At 46.3% G+C, this 23,591-nt stretch overlaps 1 protein-coding gene and 1 pseudogene across 1 annotated transcript in view; both read left to right on the forward strand.

Moving 5' to 3' along the window:
- Window positions 1-23,591, forward strand: part of PFKL (phosphofructokinase, liver type) — an 800,878-nt gene that overhangs the window by 373,928 nt on the left and 403,359 nt on the right. The gene's annotated exons all lie outside the window — the stretch shown is intronic.
- Window positions 23,294-23,412, forward strand: LOC134946348 (5S ribosomal RNA; annotated as a pseudogene).

Raw genomic sequence — 23,591 nt, forward strand, 5'->3', positions numbered from 1 at the left:
TGGTGGCTTGCTTATCTGATGGACTAGAATGAAGATGAAGACGAATTAAAAGTGACCTTCCTTCATCCAGCTGGACCTTCACCATTATTCTCCTATCCAAGGAAGCCTGATGTACTATGGATACCTCTAATAGATGTCTTATGCAAAGTCGACCCTATAAATCCAACTGAAAGAATGTCATATCTCCTGATAACACTTTAAAAACCACTGAGACATTGGCCCTCATTCCGAGTTGTTCGCTCGCAAGCTGCTTTTAGCAGCATTGCACACGCTAAGCCGCCGCCTACTGGGAGTGAATCTTCGCTTATCAAAATTGCGAACGAAAGGTTTTCAAAATTGCGAATAGAAATTTCTTTGCAGTTTCTGAGTAGCTTGAGACTTACTCTTCCAGTGCGATCAGTTCAGTGCTTGTCGTTCCTGGTTTGACGTCACAAACACACCCAGCGTTCGCCCAGACACTCCTCCGTTTCTCCAGCCACTCCCGCGTTTTTCCCAGAAACGGTAGCGTTTCTTCACACACTCCCATAAAACGGCCAGTTTCCGCCCAGAAACACCCACTTCCTGTCAATCACATTACGAACACCAGAACGAAGAAAAAACCTTGTAATGCCGTGAGTAAAATACCTAACTGCATAGCAAATTTACTTGGCGCAATCGCAGTGCGAACATTGCGCATGCGCAGTTAGCGGAAAATCGCTGCGATGCAAAGAAAATTACCGATCGAACAACTCGGAATGACCACCATTGTCAAACTATCTTCATCTAACATTGTTGACTGACTAATACAATGTCAAGTATTTCTATTCAACTTGATTTATATAATTAATCTAATGGAGCCATCAAATCTATTATAAGCTATTACTACTTGTAATATACCCGGCTTTTTGGAATAAACTACCTTGCCTTAAAATAATTTTTAACTATGAACCCATTATCCTCCCACTTTAAAATTTTGGCAAACATTTAACATTAGTATAGACTATTTCCTGAAATTTTTTAAACTTTTTTTGAGATACTCATGATTAAAAAAATTCAGTTTGAATTTCAAAAAGTTTTTCCTCACAAAGCCTACTGAGTTGTGTATCATAGGAAAGGGCATAAAAAACCCAGTAAAATTACACAACTCCCATCTCTCTAGCTTAATTAGGAAAGCTGCTATGGTGATTTGAAAATATGCTGATTGTGCATTTTTGACAGATTTTTGAAAACTTTACATTGCCATAATTTGGAAATGGCTTGAGATATTTAAATAAAATTTTGTATTTCTTAGACTACATATATACTCTCCATATACCAACTTTTATCAAAATCTGAGCTGGTGAGGTAAAATTTTAACAAAAAGTGTGTTGATTTGAAACTGAATGACCCTAATGTAGTTGGCCTGCAGCTGTTTTTTTGTTTTTAGTTTAAGGCGAGGCTCATGTAAAATTGATAGGCACCTCTATAAATGTATGGGTCTTATAACAGTGGGTAAGCTGGTCTTCAGTTTCATGTTCATTGAATTCCTGAAACTGAGCTCCCTATAAAGAGACTTTAAAAGGGGGGCGTGGCGTGGCTGCTGTGGGTGCCAGACGTGGGGAACAGGAGCTTCTGCAGCTACACGCATTATAAGGCTATTATACCAGCCTATAGCAATTACAGTATTTTTGGGCAAACTACACCCGCTGTACATCCCCAGGCCCTGGGGCATGTTACAATTAGATCTTGATTGAGGCCCAGAGACTCCCGACGCTGAGGCCTAGTTGCCGCTCTGAAGCTGCGAGTTCAATTAGCTTGTACTTCTAGTCAGACACGCAGGGAATAACCGCACACTCTGCAGCTTGCTCCTTCCAACCCTGGGCATTCGCTTGCTGTACACAGGTTATGGACCCTCTGGAGATCCTCACTGGGGTTGCTGGCGTCAAAAAGTAGAATAATTGAGTGCACAGGGCTACAGCGTTCCTTCATTTCTGAGATACCTCTGGAGCACGGTGTTCATACATTGACCGGGACTCGTATCTCTGGCTATACAGCTTTATTACTTATTACTTTTACTGAAAATACTATATCTGAAAATACTTTATCTGAAAATACTTTATCTACACAATTACACTGGAAGTTGCACTATTTAATAACTTTGCCTTTCATTGCTGTTCCTGCTACTGACTCAACAGCTAGCCATTGTCACAAGTATTTCCACTTGCTTAATTCCCCCCGGACCCCTGGATTGTGGAGATGCTTTGTTAAAATGCTTTACAGTGACTTTTATTGGAATTCATTTAGTGGCATGGCTGGGCAGGTCACAAAAATGTGACTGTCCCATCTCCTCCTTCTTCTCGATTTGTACACTATCACTCTTCTCACCCACCATGTAGTATTAATCTTTTCGGTATGTAACAGACTTCTGGTCTGATGTAATACAAAGTTTAATATAGAGCCCCTTTGCTGGACCACTCAGAATAAACAGCTGTATGAACTCACTCCTTTCCAGATGCTGGATTTGAGACATTCCCTTACTGTACTTTTATTGATCCTTCTACGGAAAAATTCCTTTCTACCCCCCCTGCACTGAAACAAATGCAATAAAGACAGGAGAAACGGCGGGCTGATTCTAATATGGCACCAGATGCAGAAACGGAGGCCGTGTTACTTGCTGCAAAAAGATTGGCAGCTCCACAAAGTTCTTCTATTACGTATGATGATATAGATGAAGCCATCAAAACAACAATGGGTCCCCTTCTTTCTCATGCGGTCTCTGATATAACTCAGTTGCAAAACTTATCTCAGAGTATCAGAAACTGAGAAGAGAGTTGGGGAAGTTTTTCAGGATGTATCCTAGCTAAAGCGCACTGTTCATAAATTAGAATAGGATAACTATCGTTTATGGAACAAAATTGACGATCTCGAATATACATTATGTCGAAACAATATCAGACTGGTTGTCCTTCCTGAATCAGTCAAAGGACCTGCCCTGGCTCATTTTGTTAGGAATACCTTACCCTCACTGCTCGGAATTGAAATGGAATGTCGTGGTCTTGTAAAGGGTTCATAGGGTGGGTCAACACCCGCCCCCCGCGCCTCCCAGTACACCTGATGATCGCCCCAGAGCTCTTCTTTTCCAATGTCTTAATTATCTGCATAAACAGGCTTTCTTGGCAGCTTCCAGGCGCAAAAAGCTCATACAATAGGAAGGCTCCAAACTTAACATCCTTCAAGACTGTTCTGTAAAACTATCCAAAGCCCGCAAGGCCTTCGCACCTATATGTACCCAACTGATTTCTGATTAAATGCAAATTTGCTCTCATTTATCCTACTAGACTCTGATGGTTCTTTTTTTTAAGGATTTTACTAACCCAGCAGATGCCGCAGCTTACGTACGTGAAGAGAAGGCAGCAAACTCTCTGGACATTTGCGATCCTTCTGCTGGCCAGTACCGATTTCTTCAGTCATTTGATAGACACCTAACAATTTTGCTGAACTTTATAGGTGCTTTCTCTGAACCAAGTTTTTGATTACCTGGATTTCCTAATTGCCAGAGTAATGGCTTTGAACCAGATGCTCTACTTTGTGTCCATATCACGGATAAGTACTGTATATAAATAGTTCAAATCTGACATACTGTACACATGTTATCATTCTAAAGTATTCATATACAGGTTGAGTATCCCATATCCAAATATTCAGAAATACGGTATTTTTTCAGTGAGACTGAGATAGTGAAACCTTTTGTTTTCTGATTTCTCAATGTACACAAACTTTGTTTAATACACAAAGTTATTAAAAATATTGTATTAAATGTCCTTCAGGCTGTGTATAATGTGTATATGAAACATAAATGCATTCTGTGCTTAGACTTGGGTCCCATCGCCATGATATCTCATTATGGTATGCAATTATTCCAAAATACAGAAAAATCCGATATCCAAAATACGTCTGGTCCCAAGCATTTTGGATAAGGGATACTCAACCTGTAGTAGCATTTCTTTTTCTCTAACGTCCTAGTGGATGCTGGGGACTCCGAAAGGACCATGGGGAATAGCGGCTCTGCAGGAGACTGGGCACAAAAGTAAAAAGCTTTAGGACTACCTGGTGTGCACTGGCTCCTCCCCCTATGACCCTCCTCCAAGCCTCAGTTAGATTTTTGTGCCCGAACGAGACGGGTGCAGGCTAAGGGGCTCTCCTGAGCTGCTTAGTGGAAAAGTTTAAAGTAGGTTTTTTATTTTCAGTGAGACCTGCTGGCAACAGGCTCACTGCATGGAGGGACTAAGGGGAGAGAAGCGAACTCACCTGCGTGCAGAGTGGATTGGGCTTCTTAGGCTACTGGACATTAGCTCCAGAGGGACGATCACAGGCCCAGCCATGGATGGGTCCCAGAGCCGCGCCGCCGGCCCCCTTACAGAGCCAGAAGACTGAAGAGGTCCGGAAAATCGGCGGCAGAAGACGTCCTGTCTTCTATAAGGTAGCGCACAGCACCGCAGCTGTGCGCCATTGCTCTCATGCACACTTCACACTCCGGTCACTGAGGGTGCAGGGCGCTGGGGGGGGCGCCCAGAGACGCAAATAAAACACCTTTTTGTTGGCAAAAAATACATCACATATAGCTCCTGGGCTATATGGATGCATTTAACCCCTGCCAAATTTCCATAGAAAAGCGGGAGAAAGGCCGCCGTGAAGGGGGCGGAGCCTATCACCTCAGCACACTGGCGCCATTTTCCTCACAGCTCCGTTGGAGGAAGGCTCCCTGACTCTCCCCTGCAGTCCTGCACTACAGAAACAGGGTAAAACAAAGAGAGGGGGGCACTAAATTGGCATAGAAAATATACAGCAGCTATATTAGGGAAAAACACTTATATAAGGTTATCCCTGTATATATATATATAGCGCTCTGGTGTGTGCTGGCAAACTCTCCCTCTGTCTCCCCAAAGGGCTAGTGGGGTCCTGTCCTCTATCAGAGCATTTCTTGTGTGTGTGCTGTGTGTCGGTACGTTGTGTCGACATGTATGAGGAGGAAAATGGTGTGGAGGCGGAGCAATTGCCTGTGTTAGTGATGTCACCCCCTAGGGAGTCGACACCTGACTGGATGGTCTTATGGAAAGATTTACGTGATAGTGTCAGCACTTTACAAAAGACTGTTGACGACATGAGACAGCCGGCAAATCAGTTAATACCTGTACAGGCGTCTCAAACACCGTCAGGGGCTATAAAGCGCCCGTTACCTCAGGTCGATACAGACACAGACACGGACACTGACTCCAGTGTCGACGGTGAGGAAACAAACGTATTTTCCAGTAGGGCCACACGTTACATGATCACGGCAATGAAGGAGGTTTTGAACATTTCTGATACTACAAGTACCACAAAAAAGGGTATTATGTGGGGTGTGAAAAAACTACCCGTAGTTTTTCCCGAATCAGATGAATTGAATGAGGTGTGTGATGAAGCGTGGGTTTCCCCCGATAAGAAACTGCTAATTTCTAAAAAATTATTGGCATTATACCCTTTCCCGCCAGAGGTTAGGGCGCGTTGGGAAACACCCCCTAGAGTGGATAAGGCGCTCACACGCTTATCAAAACAAGTGGCGTTACCGTCTCCTGATAGGGCCGCCCTAAAGGAACCAGCTGATAGAAAGCTGGAAAATATCCTTAAGAGTATATACACACATACTGGTATTATACTACGACCAGCAATCGCCTCAGCCTGGATGTGCAGTGCTGGGGTGGCTTGGTCGGATTCCCTGACTGAAAATATTGATACCCTGGACAGGGACAATATATTATTGACTATAGAGCATTTAAAGCAGGCATGTCCAAACTGCGTCCCTCCAGCTGTTGAGAAACTACACTTCCCAGCATGCCCTGACACAGCTTTAGCATTCTCTGACAGCAAAACTGTGTCAGGGCATGCTGGGATATGTAGTTTCACAACAGCTGGAGGGCCGCAGTTTGGACATGCCTGATTTAAAGGATGCATTCCTATATATGCGAGATGCACAGAGAGACATTTGCACTCTGGCATCAAGAGTAAGTGCGATGTCCATTTCTGCCAGAAGAGGATTATGGACGCGACAGTGGTCAGGGGATGCGGATTCCAAACGGCATATGGAAGTATTGCCGTATAAAGGGGAGGAGTTATTTGGGGGCGGTCTATCGGACCTGGTGGCCACGGCAACGGCTGGGAAATCCACCTTTTTTACCCCAAGTCACCTCGCAGCAGAAAAAGATACCGTCTTTTCAGGCTCAGTCCTTTCGTCCCCATAAGGGCAAGCGGGCAAAAGGCCACTCATATCTGCCCCGGGGCAGAGGAAGGGGAAAAAGACTGCAACAGACAGCATCTTCCCACGAACAGAAGCCCTCCCCCGCTTCTGCCAAGTCCTCAGCATGACGCTGGGGCCTTACAAGCGGACTCGGGCACGGTGGGGGCCCGTCTCAAGATTTTCAGCGCGCAGTGGGCTCACTCGCAAGTGGACCCCTGGATCCTGCAGGTAGTATCTCAGGGGTACAAATTGGAATTCGAGACGTTTCCCCCTCGCCGGTTCCTGAAGTCTGCTTTACCAACGTCTACCCCCGACAGGGAGGCGGTATTGGAAGCCATTCACAAGCTGTATTCCCAGCAAGTGATAATCAAGGTACCCCTCCTACAAGGTACCCCTCCTACAACAGGGAAAGGGGTATTACTCCACGCTGTTTGTGGTACCGAAGCCGGAAGGCTCGGTGAGACCCATTTTAAATCTGAAAGCCTTGAACACTTACATAAAAAGGTTCAAGTTCAAGATGTCACTCAGAGCAGTGATAGCGAACCTGGAAGAAGGGGACTACATGGTGTCTCTGGACATCAAGGATGCTTACCTCCATGTCCCAATTTGCCCTTCTCACCAAGGGTACCTCAGGTTTGTGGTACAGAACTGTCACTATCAGTTTCAGACGCTGCCGTTTGGATTGTCCACGGCACCCCGGGTCTTTACCAAGGTAATGGCCGAAATGATGATTCTTCTTCGAAGAAAAGGCGTCTTAATTATCCCTTACTTGGACGATCTCCTGATAAGGGCAAGGTCCAGAGAACAGTTAGAGGTCGGAGTAGCACTATCTCAAATAGTACTACGACAGCACGGATGGATTCTAAATATTCCAAAATCGCAGCTGATTCCGACGACACGTCTGCTGTTCCTAGGGATGATTCTGGACACAGTACAGAAAAAGGTGTTTCTCCCGGAAGAGAAAGCCAAGGAGTTATCCGACCTAGTCAGGAAGCTCCTAAGACCAGGCCAGGTGTCAGTGCATCAGTGCACAAGGGTCCTGGGAAAGATGGTGGCTTCTTACGAAGCGATTCCATTCGGCAGATTCCACGCAAGAACTTTTCAGTTGGATCTGCTAGACAAATGGTCCGGATCGCATCTTCAAATGCATCAGCGGATAACCGTCTCCAAGGACAAGGGTGTCTCTCCTGTGGTGGTTACAGAGTGCTCATCTCCTAGAGGGCCGCAGATTCGGCATTCAGGATTGGGTCCTGGTGACCACGGAAAAAATTTCCAGGGCTTGTGGTCAAGCATGGAAACGTCACTTCACATAAATATCCTGGAACTAAGGGCCATTTACAATGCCCTAAGTCAGGCAAGGCCTCTGCTTCAGGGTCAGCCAGTATTGATCCAGTCGGACAACATCACGGCAGTCGCCCACGTAAACAGACAGGGCGGCACAAGAAGCAGGAGGGCAATGACGGAAGTGGCAAGGATTCTTCGCTGGGCGGAAAATCATGTGATAGCACTGTCAGCAGTGTTCATTCCGGGAGTGGACAACTGGGAAGCAGACTTCCTCAGCAGACACGATCTCCACCCGGGGGAGTGGGGACTTCACCCAAAAGTCTTCCACATGATTGTAAACCGTTGGGAAAAACCAAAGGTGGACATGATGGCGTCTCGCCTCAACGAAAAACTGGACAGATATTGCTCCAGGTCAAGGGACCCTCAGGCAATAGCTGTGGACGCTCTGGTAACACCGTGGGTGTACCGGTCAGTGTATGTGTTCCCTCCTCTTCCTCTCATACCAAAAGTACTGAGAATCATAAGAAGGAGAGGAGTAAAGACTATACTCGTGGCTCCGGATTGGCCAAGAAGGACTTGGTACCCGGAAATTCAAGAGATGCTCACGGAAGAACCGTGGCCTCTACCTCTAAGACAGGACCTACTCCAGCAGGGACCATGTCTGTTCCAAGACTTACCGCGGCTGCGTTTGACGGCATGGCGGTTGAACGCCGGATCCTGAAGGAAAAAGGCATTCCGGATGAAGTCATCCCTACCCTGATCAAAGCCAAATAGGATGTAACCGTACAACATTATCACCGTATTTGGCGTAAATATGTTGCGTGGTGCGAGGCCAGGAAGGCCCCTACAGAGGAATTTCAACTGGGTCGATTCCTGCATTTCCTGCAAACAGGACTGTCTATGGGCCTCAAATTAGGGTCCATTAAGGTTCAAATTTCGGCCCTGTCGATATTCTTCCAAAAAGAACTAGCTTCTGTTCCTGAAGTTCAGACGTTTGTCAAGGGAGTACTGCATATACAGCCTCCTTTTGTGCCTCCAGTGGCACCTTGGGATCTCAATGTAGTTTTGGGATTCCTAAAATCACATTGGTTTGAACCACTCACCACTGTGGACTTGAAATATCTCACATGGAAAGTGGTGATGCTGTTAGCCCTGGCTTCAGCCAGGCGTGTATCAGAATTGGCGGCTTTATCCTATAAAAGCCCGTACCTAATTTTTCATACGGACAGGGCAGAATTGAGGACTCGTCCTCAATTTCTACCTAAGGTGGTTTCAGCATTTCACTTAAACCAACCTATTGTGGTGCCTGCGGCTACTAGGGACTTGGAGGATTCCAAGTTGCTGGACGTAGTCAGGGCCCTGAAAATATATGTTTCCAGGACGGCTGGAGTCAGAAAATCTGACTCGCTGTTTATCCTGTATGCACCCAACAAGCTGGGTGCTCCTGCTTCTAAGCAGACGATTGCTCGTTGGATTTGTAGTACAATTCAGCTTGCAGGCCTGCCACAGCCAAAATCTGTAAAAGCCCATTCCACAAGGAAAGTGGGCTCATCTTGGGCGGCTGCCCGAGGGGTCTCTGCTTTACAACTTTGCCGAACATCTACTTGGTCAGGGGCAAACACGTTTGCTAAATTCTACAAATTTGATACCCTGGCTGAGGAGGACCTGGAGTTCTCTCATTCGGTGCTGCAGAGTCATCCGCACTCTCCCGCCCGTTTGGGAGCTTTGGTATAATCCCCATGGTCCTTTCGGAGTCCCCAGCATCCACTAGGACGTTAGAGAAAATAAGAATTTACTTACCGATAATTCTATTTCTCATAGTCCGTAGTGGATGCTGGGCGCCCATCCCAAGTGCGGATTGTCTGCATTACTTGTACATAGTTATTGTTACAAAAATCGGGTTTTTGTTGTTGTGAGCCATCTTTTCAGAGGCTCCTTCTGTTATCATACTGTTAACTGGGTTCAGATCACAAGTTGTACGGTGTGATTGGTGTGGCTGGTATGAGTCTTACCCGGGATTCAAGATCCTTCCTTATTGTGTACGCTCGTCCGGGCACAGTATCTTAACTGAGGCTTGGAGGAGGGTCATAGGGGGAGGAGCCAGTGCACACCAGGTAGTCCTAAAGCTTTTTACTTTAGTGCCCAGTCTCCTGCGGAGCCGCTATTCCCCATGGTCCTTTCGGAGTCCCCAGCATCCACTACGGACTATGAGAAATAGAATTATCGGTAAGTAAATTCTTATTTTCCCATATACTACTGTTTCTTGAACTCTATACTGATACAGTGTCACCTGTTTATTTAGACCTATTATGTATTATTGAATTTGTTGTTGTGAGGTTCATGTTAAGCCTATGTACCTAGGCTACAGCGTGGGGCTCTATAGTGCCTCCTTAGGCACATTTTCTATTGTTATGCTATATAAACTAGTTACACTCATGTTTATTGATTATATTCAACATTTTCGAAGTTGGATGTACTGTATGTTTTGTGTGTGTGTGTGTGTCTCCCGTCCTTTTCTCTTTCTCTCTCATGTTATTTTCCATTCCCCAAATTTCTTGTTCTGTTGTTTGGCTCACTAGATATGGATCTTGTGCGTTTTCAAGAAACCCATTTGACAGCCTATCAATGAAGTTGCAAATGTTTAACTGGTCGTTAGTCGCAGCAGCCATTTATAATTCCAAATCACAAGGACTCATAATACTGGTTAAGTGCTCTCTTTCTGTATCTGTTCAGTCTGTAATTACTGATCCGGAAGGTTCATATATCATGGCTGAAATTTTAATAAATATGTTATATGTAATGTTTATGCTCCAAATGTTTACAAGAAATCCCTTTTCAGTCAGTTACTGATGAAACAGTGTGTTGCTAAGATTCACTGATAATCTGGAAATTTCAATCTTATCTCTTTCCCTACATTAGGTCATTACAATATTACACACCCTTCTCCCTCCCTTCCTAAACTAGGGATCCCCACATTTGCTACCAGGCTACAACTGATTGATGCCTGGAGAGCAGTACATCCTGCTGATATGGATTTTGTGTGTGTTTCAGCTGCTCATCAAACACTTTCATGGATAGATTATATATTATTATCCCATTCCCTTTTCTCTAACGTCCTAAGTGGATGCTGGGGACTCCGTCAGGACCATGGGGAATAGCGGCTCCGCAGGAGACAGGGCACAAAAATAAAGCTTTAGGATTAGGTGGTGTGTACTGGCTCCTCCCCCTATGACCCTCCTCCAAGCCTCAGTTAGGTTTTTGTGCCCGTCCGAGCAGGGTGCAATCTAGGTGGCTCTCCTAAAGAGCTGCTTAGAAAAAGTTTTTAGGTTTTTTATTTTCAGTGAGTCCTGCTGGCAACAGGCTCACTGCATCGAGGGACTTAGGGGAGAGAATTTCAACTCACTTGCGTGCAGGATGGATTGGATTCTTAGGCTACTGGACACCATTAGCTCCAGAGGGAGTCGGAACACAGGTCTCACCCTGGGGTTCGTCCCGGAGCCGCGCCGCCGACCCCCCTTACAGATGCTGAAGATTGAAGGTCCGGAAACAGGCGGCAGAAGGCTCTTCAGTCTTCATGAAGGTAGCGCACAGCACTGCAGCTGTGCGCCATTGTTGTCACACACTTCACACCAAGCGGTCACGGAGGGTGCAGGGCGCTGCTGGGGGCGCCCTGGGCAGCAATATTTAATACCTTTATGGCAAAAGAATACATCACATATAGCCATTGAGGCTATATGTATGTATTTAACCCATGCCAGATATCTAAAACTCCGGGAGAAAAGCCCGCCGAAATAGGGGGCGGGGCTTATTCTCCTCAGCACACAGCGCCATTTTCCTGCTCAGCTCCGCTGTGAGGAAGGCTCCCAGGACTCTCCCCTGCACTGCACTACAGAAACAGGGTAAAACAGAGAGGGGGGGCATTTTTTGGCGATATTTTGATATATTTAAGCTGCTATAAGGAACAACACTTATATAAGGTTGTTCCCATATATATTATAGCGCTTGGGTGTGTGCTGGCAAACTCTCCCTCTGTCTCCCCAAAGGGCTAGTGGGGTCCTGTCTTCGATAAGAGCATTCCCTGTGTGTCTGCTGTGTGTCGGTACGTGTGTGTCGACATGTATGAGGACGATGTTGGTGTGGAGGCAGAGCAATTGCCGATAATGGTGATGTCACCCCCCAGGGAGTCGACACCGGAATGGATGGCTTTGTTTATGGAATTACGTGATAATGTCAGCACATTACAAAAATCAGTTGACGACATGAGACGGCCGGCAAACCAGTTAGTACCTGCCCTGGCGTCTCAGACACCGTCAGGGGCTGTAAAGCGCCCTTTACCTCAGTCGGTCGACACAGACCCAGACACAGACACTGAATCTAGTGTCGACGGTGATGAAACAAACGTATTTTCAAGTAGGGCCACACGTTATATGATCACGGCAATGAAGGAGGCTTTGCATATCTCTGATACTGCAAGTACCACAAAAAGGGGTATTATGTGGGGGGTGAAAAAACTACCTGTAGTTTTTCCTTAATCAGAGGAATTAAATGAGGTATGTGATGAAGCGTGGGTTAACCCAGATAGAAAAGTGCTAATTTCAAAAAAGTTATTAGCATTATACCCTTTCCCGCCAGAGGTTAGGGCGCGCTGGGAAACACCCCCTAGGGTGGATAAGGCGCTCACACGCTTATCAAAACAAGTGGCGTTACCGTCTCCTGATACGGCCGCCCTCAGGGATCCAGCTGTTAGGAGACTGGAAACTACCCTAAAAAGTATATACACACATACTGGTGTTATACTGCGACCAGCCATCGCCTCAGCCTGGATGTGCAGTGCTGGGGTCGTCTTTTTGGATTCCCTGACTGAAAATATTGATACCCTGGATAGGGACAGTATTTTATTGACTATAGAGCAATTAAAGGATGCTTTCCTTTATATGCGAGATGCTCAGAGAGATATTTGCACTCTGGCATCGAGAGTAAATGCGATGTCCATATCTGCCAGAAGGAGTTTATGGACGCGACAGTGGTCAGGTGATGCGGATTCCAAACGACATATGGAAGTATTGCCGTATAAAGGGGAGGAATTATTTGGCGTCGGTCTATCGGATCTGGTGGCCACGGCAACGGCCGGAAAATCCACCTTTTTACCTCAGACCCCCTCCCAACAGAAAAAGACACCGTCTTTTCAGCCGCAGTCCTTTCGGTCCTATAAGAACAAGCGGACAAAAGGACAGTCATATCTGCCTCGGGGCAGAGGAAGGGGTAAGAGAGGGCAGCAAGCAGCCCCTGCCCAGGAACAGAAGCCCTCTCAGGGTTCTGCAAAGCCCTCAGCATGACGCTGGGGCCTTACAAGCGGACTCAGGAGCGGTGGGGGGTCGACTCAAGAATTTCAGCGCACAGTGGGCTTGCTCACAGGTGGACCCCTGGATCCTGCAGGTAGTATCTCAGGGTTACAGGTTGGAATTCGAGAAGTCTCCCCCTCGCAGGTTCCTAAAGTCTGCTTTGCCAACGTCTCCCTCAGACAGGGCGACGGTATTGGAAGCCATTCACAAGCTGTATTCTCAGCAGGTGATAGTCAAGGTACCCCTCTTACAACAGGGAAAGGGGTATTACTCCATGCTATTTGTGGTACCGAAGCCGGACGGCTCGGTAAGACCTATTCTAAATCTGAAATCTTTGAACCTGTACATACAAAAATTCAAGTTCAAGATGGAGTCACTCAGAGCAGTGATAGCGAATCTGGAAGAAGGGGACTTTATGGTGTCCCTGGACATAAAGGATGCTTACCTGCATGTCCCAATTTGCCCTTCACATCAAGGGTACCTCAGGTTCGTGGTGCAAAACTGTCATTATCAGTTTCAGACGCTGCCGTTTGGATTGTCCACGGCACCTCGGGTCTTTACCAAGGTAATGGCCGAAATGATGATTCTTCTGCGAAGAAGAGGCGTATTAATTATCCCTTACTTGGACGATCTCCTGATAAGGGCAAGGTCCAGAGAACAGCTGGAGGACGGAGTAGCACTAACCCGACTAGTGCTGCAACAACACGGGTGGATTCTGTATTTTCCAAAATCTCAGTTGACCCCGACGACACGTCTGCTGTTCCTGGGAATGATTCTGGACACGGTTCAGAAAAAGGTGTTTCTTCCGGAGGAGAAAGCCAGGGAGTTATCCGAACTTGTCAGGAACCTCCTAAAACCAGGGAAAGTGTCTGTGCATCAATGCACAAGAGTCCTGGGAAAGATGGTGGCTTCTTACGAAGCGATTCCATTCGGCAGATTCCACGCACGAACTTTTCAGTGGGATCTGCTGGACAAATGGTCCGGATCACATCTGCAGATGCATCAGCGGATAACCTTATCGCCACGGACAAGGGTGTCTCTTCTGTGGTGGTTGCAGAGTGCTCATCTGTTAGAGGGCCGCAGATTCGGCATACAGGACTGGGTCCTGGTGACCACGGATGCCAGTCTGAGAGGCTGGGGAGCGGTCACACAGGGAAGAAACTTCCAGGGAGTATGGTCAAGCCTGGAGATGTCTCTTCACATAAATATACTGGAGCTAAGAGCGATTTACAATGCTCTAAGTCTGGCAAAACCCCTGCTTCAGGGTCAGCCGGTGTTGATCCAGTCGGACAACATCACGGCAGTCGCCCACGTAAACAGACAGGGCGGCACAAGAAGCAGGACAGCAATGGCAGAAGCTGCAAGGATTCTTCGCTGGGCGGAAGATCATGTGATAGCACTGTCAGCAGTATTCATTCCGGGAGTGGACAACTGGGAAGCAGACTTCCTCAGCAGACACGATCTACACCCGGGAGAGTGGGGACTTCATCCAGAAGTCTTCCACATGATTGTGAACCGTTGGGAAAAACCAATGGTGGATATGATGGCGTCCCGCCTCAACAAAAAACTGGACAGGTATTGCGCCAGGTCAAGAGACCCTCAGGCAATAGCTGTGGACGCTCTGGTAACACCGTGGGTGTTCCAGTCAGTGTATGTGTTCCCTCCTCTGCCTCTCATACCAAAAGTACTGAGAATTATACGGCAAAAGGGAGTAAGACCGATACTAGTGGCTCCGGATTGGCCAAGAAGAACTTGGTACCCGGAACTTCAAGAGATGCTCACGGAGGATCCGTGGCCTCTACCTCTAAGACGGGACCTGCTTCAGCAGGGACCGTGTCTATTCCAAGACTTACCGCGGCTGCGTTTGACGGCATGGCGGTTGAACGCCGAATTCTAAGGGAAAAAGGCATTCCGGAAGAGGTCATTCCTACACTGGTAAAAGCCAGGAAGGAGGTGACTGCACAACATTATCACCGCATTTGGAGAAAATATGTTGCGTGGTGTGAGGCCAGGAAGGCCCCCACGGAGGAATTTCAACTGGGTCGATTCCTACATTTCCTGCAAACAGGATTGTCTATGGGCCTCAAATTGGGGTCCATTAAGGTTCAAATTTCGGCCCTGTCGATTTTCTTTCAGAAAGAATTGGCTTCAGTTCCTGAAGTCCAGACTTTTGTAAAAGGAGTACTACATATACAGCCCCCGGTTGTGCCCCCAGTGGCACCGTGGGATCTTAATGTAGTCTTGGATTTTCTCAAATCCCATTGGTTTGAGCCGCTCAAATCGGTGGAGTTGAAGTATCTTACATGGAAAGTAACCATGCTACTGGCCCTGGCTTCAGCCAGGAGAGTATCAGAATTGGCGGCTTTATCATATAAGAGCCCATATCTGATTTTCCATACGGACAGGGCAGAACTGCGGACGCGTCCTCATTTTCTGCCTAAGGTGGTGTCAGCGTTTCACCTGAACCAGCCTATTGTGGTGCCTGCGGCTACTAACTATTTGGAGGATTCCAAGTTGTTGGACGTGGTCCGGGCATTGAAAATATATATTTCAAGAACGGCGGGAGTCAGAAAGTCTGACTCACTGTTTATATTGTATGCACCCAACAAGATGGGTGCTCCTGCTTCTAAGCAGACGATTGCTCGTTGGATTTGTAGCACAATTCAACTTGCACATTCTGTGGCAGGCTCGCCACAACCTAAATCTGTCGAGGCCCATTCCACAAGGAAAGTGGGCTCATCCTGGGCGGCTGCCCGGTGGGTCTCGGCATTACAACTCTGCCGAGCTGCTACTTGGTCAGGGGCAAACACGTTTGCAAAATTCTACAAATTTGATACTCTGGCTGAGAGGAGGACCTTGAGTTCTCTCATTCGGTGCTGCAGAGTCATCCGCACTCTCCCGCCCGTTTGGGAGCTTTGGTATAATCCCCATGGTCCTGACGGAGTCCCCAGCATCCACTTAGGACGTTAGAGAAAATAAGAATTTACTTACCGATAATTCTATTTCTCGTAGTCCGTAGTGGATGCTGGGCGCCCATTCCAAGTGCGGATTGTCTGCAATACTTGTACATAGTTATTGTTACAAACAAATTCGGGTTGTTATTGTTGTGAGCTGTCTGTTCAGAGGCTCCTACGTTTGTCATACTGTTAACTGGGTTCAGATCACAAGTTATACGGTGTGATTGGTGTGGCTGGTATGAGTCTTACCCGGGATTCAATATCCTTCCTTATTGTGTACGCTCGTCCGGGCACAGTATCCTAACTGAGGCTTGAAGGAGGGTCATAGGGGGAGGAGCCAGTACACACCACCTAATCCTAAAGCTTTATTTTTGTGCCCTGTCTCCTGCGGAGCCGCTATTCCCCATGGTCCTGACGGAGTCCCCAGCATCCACTACGGACTACGAGAAATAGAATTATCGGTAAGTAAATTCTTATTTTTACAAGGGTCTTAGAGGCAAATATTGAACCCAATGCCCTTTCAGATAATCCCCTGGTCTGGATAACACTCCAAAAGACTATTGACAGAGGTCTCCTCAATCTCCTTTCGTAATAAGTTAGAGGCAGCCTGGTTAGATTATAACCATGCTAAACTCTCACACGCAGAATCCAACCCTACCTTATTCTGGAAAACTGGAAAAGCAGTCTTAAGAGGTGCCATCATCGCCTATGTCTCAGCAGAGAACAAAAAGCTTGCCAATGCATAACTTAAACTTCAGACTCAACCCACTACTACGTTTAAAACATTTAAATTAAGGCCATCAGCCTCATCCAAACAAGCTTATTTTACTGCCAAAATTCACTTTGCTGAATATCTTAAGAGTAAGGCAGACCATGTCTCGATCAACTATAAATTCTACAGTTTTGGTAACAAGACTGATTGACTAATTTGTTACAAAGTACCTGTTCACCTATGATGGTCCATCCATACGTACTAGTGAAGAATCTTTAACTACTTCATGAAAGATTTTTATGCTGAGCTATACTCTCCTGATTGTGATATCAACTGTCCACCTGATATTTCCTCTATGAACTGGAATACTTTTCAACGCCCACAAATTTGTAGTTCTGCAATCAAAACCCTCCAAAGCTCCTGGTCCTGATGGGCTATCTGCTGAATTCTACAAAATCCTTTTACCTCATATTGGAGAATCCTTAGTCTCTTTTTATAATCCCATAATACTAACTCTGCTCCACTGTATTTTAATTCGGCAATTATCAAAGTCCTCCCCAAGCCGTGAAAGGATCTATCATCTCCAGGATCTTGCCGGCCAATCTTTTAACTAAATTTCGACTACAAGGTATTGACAAAGATATACTGTGTGTGTGTGTGTATATATATATATATATATATATATATATATATATATATATATACACATACATATACAAAGATATATATATATCCCCTGAAACTGATTTTACCCCAGATTATTCATATAGATCAAAGTGGATTCATATTCGGTAGACACACGGTAGTCAGTGTTCGGAGGGTTTTGCCCACTATTCAACAGACCTAATTGAACTCTGACTCTTCTCCTACTATTATTGTTTTTTTTTGATGCCGAACAGGCCTTCGATTTAGTATCCTGGTATAATCTATTCAATACAATTCACAACTTTTCTTTTCCTTCTTCCTTTATAGACATCATCAAAACACTTTATGCTAATCATCTCTAATTTTAGATTTTGGGATTTAGCTCCAGATAAAAATACAAAATTACGCCTTATTACTGTCCTTGTAACAGTGGCGAAGAAAGTTATCCTTAGAAACTAGACTAAGAAATCTTCCCTCTCACTTCTACAAGTTAAACTAAAACTATTGCAACTCCTTTATTATGATTGACGATCAACCATGCCAGATATCAATAAAGGAGTAGAAAAGTTTTATTAAAAAATGGAAACCTTTTATCGACACATTAGAACAAGATCATAGAATTAAGCTTTTTCGAAAAAATACTGATTAATACTCAGACGTATTTCGTTATAGCTACTTAATTCTGCAGAGACATTGACTTCTGCATTCCCTAATTTTTGCATATTCTTTCTATCGCGAATAGCCTTATCTTAATTCATTAAATTTACCTTGAATGTACCCATTGTACCCTCAATCCCCTTCCTTACCCCATGTATTACTTCCCTATGTATTCCCCTCTTTGTTGTTGTCTAGAGTTGCTTTCTTATTTTACATATTTTGTATGTTGTGTAAAGTATATTTTACATAATTAACATATTACCTATTTTGTTTAACGCGCTCTAATTACTTGTGCATTATTAATTATGCTGATTTCGTACTTTTTTTCTCTATATACTGTGGTTTGTGAAAATAATAAAAAAATATTTCTGCAGCGGGGTACATTGGTTTCCACAGGGAAACATCGGGGTGTAGAGGTGGATCTTGATCCAGGCACCAACAGGTTAAAGCTTTAGACCAGGGGTGGGGAACCTCCGGCCCGCGGGCTGTATAAGGCCCGCAAAGCTGTTTGTTCCGGCCCACCAGCTTCTGTCAGTGAGATGCCGCCGCTCAGTCCGGCGGCGGCGTGTCTCAGCTGTCAGGGCAGGGAGGAGAGTGCAGCTACTATGTCCGGTGGCAGGTAAGATCTCAAACCAGCCGCCGGTTCGTGAGCCAATCGGGAGCCGCCGCTGCCGGTCCGCAAGCTCTGATTGGCTCACGAACCGGCGGCTGGTTTGAGGTCCTACATGCCGCCTCCCGACATAGGGAAAGAAGTCCACAGTGGCTTCAGGTTCCCAGGAGCAGAAGTCTACCCCTACTTCTGCCAAATCTTCAGCATGACGCTGGGGCTCCCATGCGGGAGGCCGCTCGGGTGGGGGCACGTCTCATACTGTTCAGCCAAGGTTGGATTCTGTCTGGCCTCGATCCCTGGGTGTTGAAAATAGTGTCCCAGGGATACAAGCTGGAGTTTCAAGATGTCCCCCTATGCCGATTTTTCAAATTGACCTTGCCAGCTTCTCTTCCAGAAAGAGAAGCAGTAACAGCGGCAATCCAAAAATGATGTCGGGATCAGGTCATAGTCCTGGTACCTTTGTCACAACACGGGGAAAGGTTTTATTCAAGCCTTTTTGTAGTTCTGAAGCCGGACGACTCGGTCAGACCAATCCTAAACCTAAAGAATCTGAATCTCTACTTGAAACGGTTCAAGTTCAAGATGGAATCACTCCGTGCAGTGATTTCCAGTCTGGAGGAGGGGGACTACATGGTGTCGGTAGACATAAAGGATGCTTACCTGCATGTTCCCATTTATCCTCCTCACCAGGCTTATCTGAGATTCGCGGATCAGTATTGCCATTACCAATTCCAGACGTTGCCTTTCGGTATCTCCACGGCACCAAGGGTATTCACCAAGGTTATGGCGGAGATGATGGTTCTCCTGCATCAAAAAGGATTCAATTTAATTCCTTATCTGGACGATCTCCTAATAAAGGCAAGATCCAGGGAGCAGATATTACAAAACATCACGCACTCCCTGTACATACTCCCAACAACACGGTTGGGGAATAAATGATCCAAAGTCACAGTTGGAACCGCCAACAAGATTGTCTTTTCTCGGGATGATCCTGGACACAGAAGTTCAGAGTATTTCTTCCGGTGGAAAAGGCTCTGGAAATCCAGAAAATGGTAAAACAGATATTGAAGCCAACAAGTGTGTTGATCCATCTGTGCATTCGGTTGTTGGGGAAAATGGTAGCTGCCTACGAGGCCATACAGTTTCGCAGGTTCCATGCCAGAATTTTCCAGTGGGACCTGTTGGACAAGTGGTCGGGTTCCCACCTACACATGCACCAAAAGATAATCCTGTCGTCAAAAGCCAGGATTTCACTCCTGTGGTGGTTACACAGCTCTCACCTACTAGAGGGACGCAGATTCGGGATTCAGGATTGGCTTCTGGTGACCACGGATGCAAGTCTCCGAGGCTGGGGAGCTGTCACTCAGGGAGAAAGCTTCCAAGGAAAATGGTCAAGTCAGGAGGCCTGCCTTCACATAAACGTGCTGGAATTGAGAGCCATTTACAACGGCCTTCAACAAGCAGTACATCTTCTTCAAGATCATCCCGTGCAGATCCAGTCGGACAATGTAACGGCAGTCGCGTACATAAATAGGCAGGGCGGAAAGAAAAGCAGAGCGGTGATAGCAGGGGTGACCAAGATCTTCCTCTGGGCAGAACAACATGTTAAGGCTCTGTCGGCAATTTTCATTCCGGGAGTAGACAACTGGGAAGCAGACTTCCTCAGCAGACACGATCTCCATCCAGGAGAGTGGTGCCTCCACCAAGAAGTCTTCGCAGAGGTGACAAGTCTTTGGGGAGTTCCTTAAGTAGACATGATGGCATCTCGTCTAAACAAGAAGCTTCAGAGATATTGTTCCAGGTCGAGAGACCCTGAAGCAATAACGGTGGATGCGCTAGTGGCTCAGTGGGCGTTCTGATCGGTGTTTGTCTTCCCGCCACTTCCACTGATCCCAAAAGTGCTCAGGATCATAAGAAGAACAAGAGTCTGAGCAATCTTCATTGCCCCAGACTGGCCAAGTAGGGCTTGGTACCCAGATCTTCAGGATTTGCTCATAGAAGATCCTCAGCCTCTTCCTCTTCGCGAGGACCTGCTGCAGCAGGGTCCGTTCGTGTATCAGGACTTACCGCGGCTACGTTTGACGGCGCAGCTGTTGAACGCCAGATCCTAGCCCGAAATGGTATTCCCAAGGAAGTCATCCCCACTCTCATTCAGGCCAGGAAAGGAGTAACGTCGAAACATTACCACCGTATTTGGAGAAAATATGTATCTTGGTGTGAATCCAAGAAAGCTCCTACGGAAGAGTTTCACTTGGGACGTTTTCTCCATTTTCTGCAGGCTGGTGTGGAGGCGGGCCTCCGATTGGTATCGATCAAGGTCCAGATTTCGGCCTTGTCAGTGTTCTTCCAAAAACAATTGGCCTTTCTTCCAGACGTTCAGACCTTTGTGAAAGGAGTTCTGCACATCCAGCCTCCATTTGTGCCTCCAGTGGCACCATGGGACCTTAATGTGGTGTTGCAGTTCCTTTAATCGTATTGGTTTGAGCCTCTACAGGAGATAGAGTTGAAGTTTCTCACTTGGAAAGTGGTGATGCTTTTGGCATCCGCATGGTAGGTGTCTGAATTGGGGGCCTTGTCTCACAAGAGCCCTTACTTGATCTTCCATGAAGATAGGGCAGAGTTGAGAACTCGTCAACATTTTCTTCCAAAAGGAGGTTTCCTTGTTCCACATAAACCAACCAATTGTGGTGCCAGTAGTTACTGACACGTTCACGAGTCAAAGTCTCTAGATGTGGTTAGGGCTTTGAAGATTTATGTCGCTAGAACAGCTTGAATACGGAAAACAGAGTCTTTGTTTGTCCTGTATGCTCCCAACAAGATTGGGTGTCCTGCTTCCAAGCAGACTATTGCGCGTTGGATCAGAGCTACCATTCAGCAAGCTCATACTACGGCTGGATTGCCGTTACCGACATTGGTGAAGGCCCATTCCACTAGGAAGGTGGGCTCATCCTGGGCGGCTGCCCGGTGGGTCTCGGCATTACAACTTTGCGGAGCAGCTACTTGGTCAGGGTCAAACACATTTGCAAAATTCTACAAGTTTGACACCTTGGCCGAGGAAGACCTCAAGTTCGGTCAATCGGTGCTGCAGGGTCATCCGCACTCTCCCGCCCGTACTGGAGCTTTGGTATAAACCCCATGGTCATGAAGTGGACCCCAGCATCCTCTAGGACGTATGAGAAAACAGGATTTTAATACCTACCGGTAAATCCTTTTCTCCTAGTCCGTAGAGGATGCTGGGCGCCCCTCCCAGTGCATACTTTATCTGCAGTTTGGTTATTAGAGTTACACATGTTGTGTTATATTAGTTCAGCATGTTGCTGCAATTGGTTCATGCATGTTGACATGTGTTATGTTGAATGCCATGTGTGCGGCATGGTTAAGGTGTGAGCTGGTATGTGTCTCACCACTAGTATTAAAGTAAATCCTTTCCTCGAAATGTCAGTCTCCCTGGGCACAGTTCCTATAACTGAGGTCTGGAGGAGGGGCATAGAGGGAGGAGTCAGTTCATACCCATTGAAAAGTCTTAAGAGTGCCCATGGCTCCTGCGGAACCGTCTATACCCCATGGTCATGAAGTGGACCCCAGCATCCTCTACGGACTAGGAGAAAAGGATTTACCGGTAGGTATTAAAATCCTGTTTTACCGCATTCTGACCATTTAGTGGACATAAGACAAGAACCCTGGATTGCTCCAGGGAAGAAATTCTCCCTGTCTAAACGGATGATAGCTTGCTATCCTCTCTCTACAGAATTGTGTAACAAGTGGGAAAATTCACCGCCGATGATTTGCCATGTCACCCGTCTTTTAGGGTCATCTACTCTGCCTGTCACCACTGTCACCTCACTGAAGGAACCAACAGATAAGCTTGTGGAGGGATGCCTAAAGTCTCTTTACTCCCTTACAGGTGCTGTACATAGACCCACTTTAGCAGCCTCCTGGGCTGCAAAAGGAATTGAAGCATGGGTTCAGGCATTACAGGATGAGTTGCCCCAGGATATATCTGACAATGCCAGACAAAACCTGTCTCACATTACCACCATCGCCTATTACATTCAGAAGGCGTCCTCTGAGGGGGATCCGGTCTCTAAGTCGACAGTAACTAGGTCGACAATGTCTAGGTCCACCACTATTGGTCGACAGTAACTAGGTCGACATGGTGTCTAGGTCGACAGGGTTTTTAGGTCAACATGTTCTTGGTCGACAGGTCAAAAGGTCGACATGAGTTTTTCACAAATTGTTTTGAACCTTTTCATACTTAATGATCCACGTGGACTACGATTGGAACGGTAATCTGTGCCGAGCGAAGTGGTAGCAGAGCGAAGGCACCTTGCCCGAAGCATGGCGAGCGAAGCGGTGCACTAATTGGGGTTCCTGGTCACTCTACGAAGAAAACGACACCAAAATAACATAAAAAACTCATGTCGACCTTTTGACCTGTCTACACATGACAATCATCAGACGACGAAAGATCTATATACTCTACTTCAGCATACGAAGAACAGGTAAAAGGTATCAGCTAAATGAATAAGCCGAATAAATGAGAGCAGAAAAGGCTAGCCTGGGGTAAAAATAAGGCACCTGTGTTTAAACGTCCCAAAGGGCCTCTTCACAAGGGAGGGAAAAGGTTTGGGTTACACCCAATAAAATAGAATACCCGGTGAATGGGATTCCAATATCTTTTTCCAGCTGGGGACTATTTAAAATAGGGAAGTGCCTCCCAAAATAGATATGCATGTCATTGATAGTGCAAAAATCTATATGGCCCCTGCAGTCAAAAGAGCAATGGTTTTCAAAATAGACCATATATTCTCTTGTCTGGGGCAGTCATAAGGCCAGCCATGACTTCACCTTGCAATCTACGACTACACCACACTGGATAGGCCCAATCTCACTAGATCTTGGAAGCTAAGCAGTGTTGGGCCTGGTTAGTTCTTGGAGGGGGGACCACCTTGAATTACCAGGTGCTGTAGGTACATTGGGCTGAGGTACTGGAAGACAGGTTTTCAGCGCCTGCAAGTGAGCAAGAATCCCATATAGCTCATATGGACACTAATGTTCTAGGGTATCAGCAATAACAATAGCTGTTCGCAGAGCAGTTTGGCTCACATACATGGAAAGCTGATTCAGAATCTAAGAAGGTTCTGGAAACTTT

Source organism: Pseudophryne corroboree, chromosome 7 (genome assembly GCF_028390025.1).
Source record: "Pseudophryne corroboree isolate aPseCor3 chromosome 7, aPseCor3.hap2, whole genome shotgun sequence".
NCBI lineage: Eukaryota > Metazoa > Chordata > Amphibia > Anura > Myobatrachidae > Pseudophryne > Pseudophryne corroboree.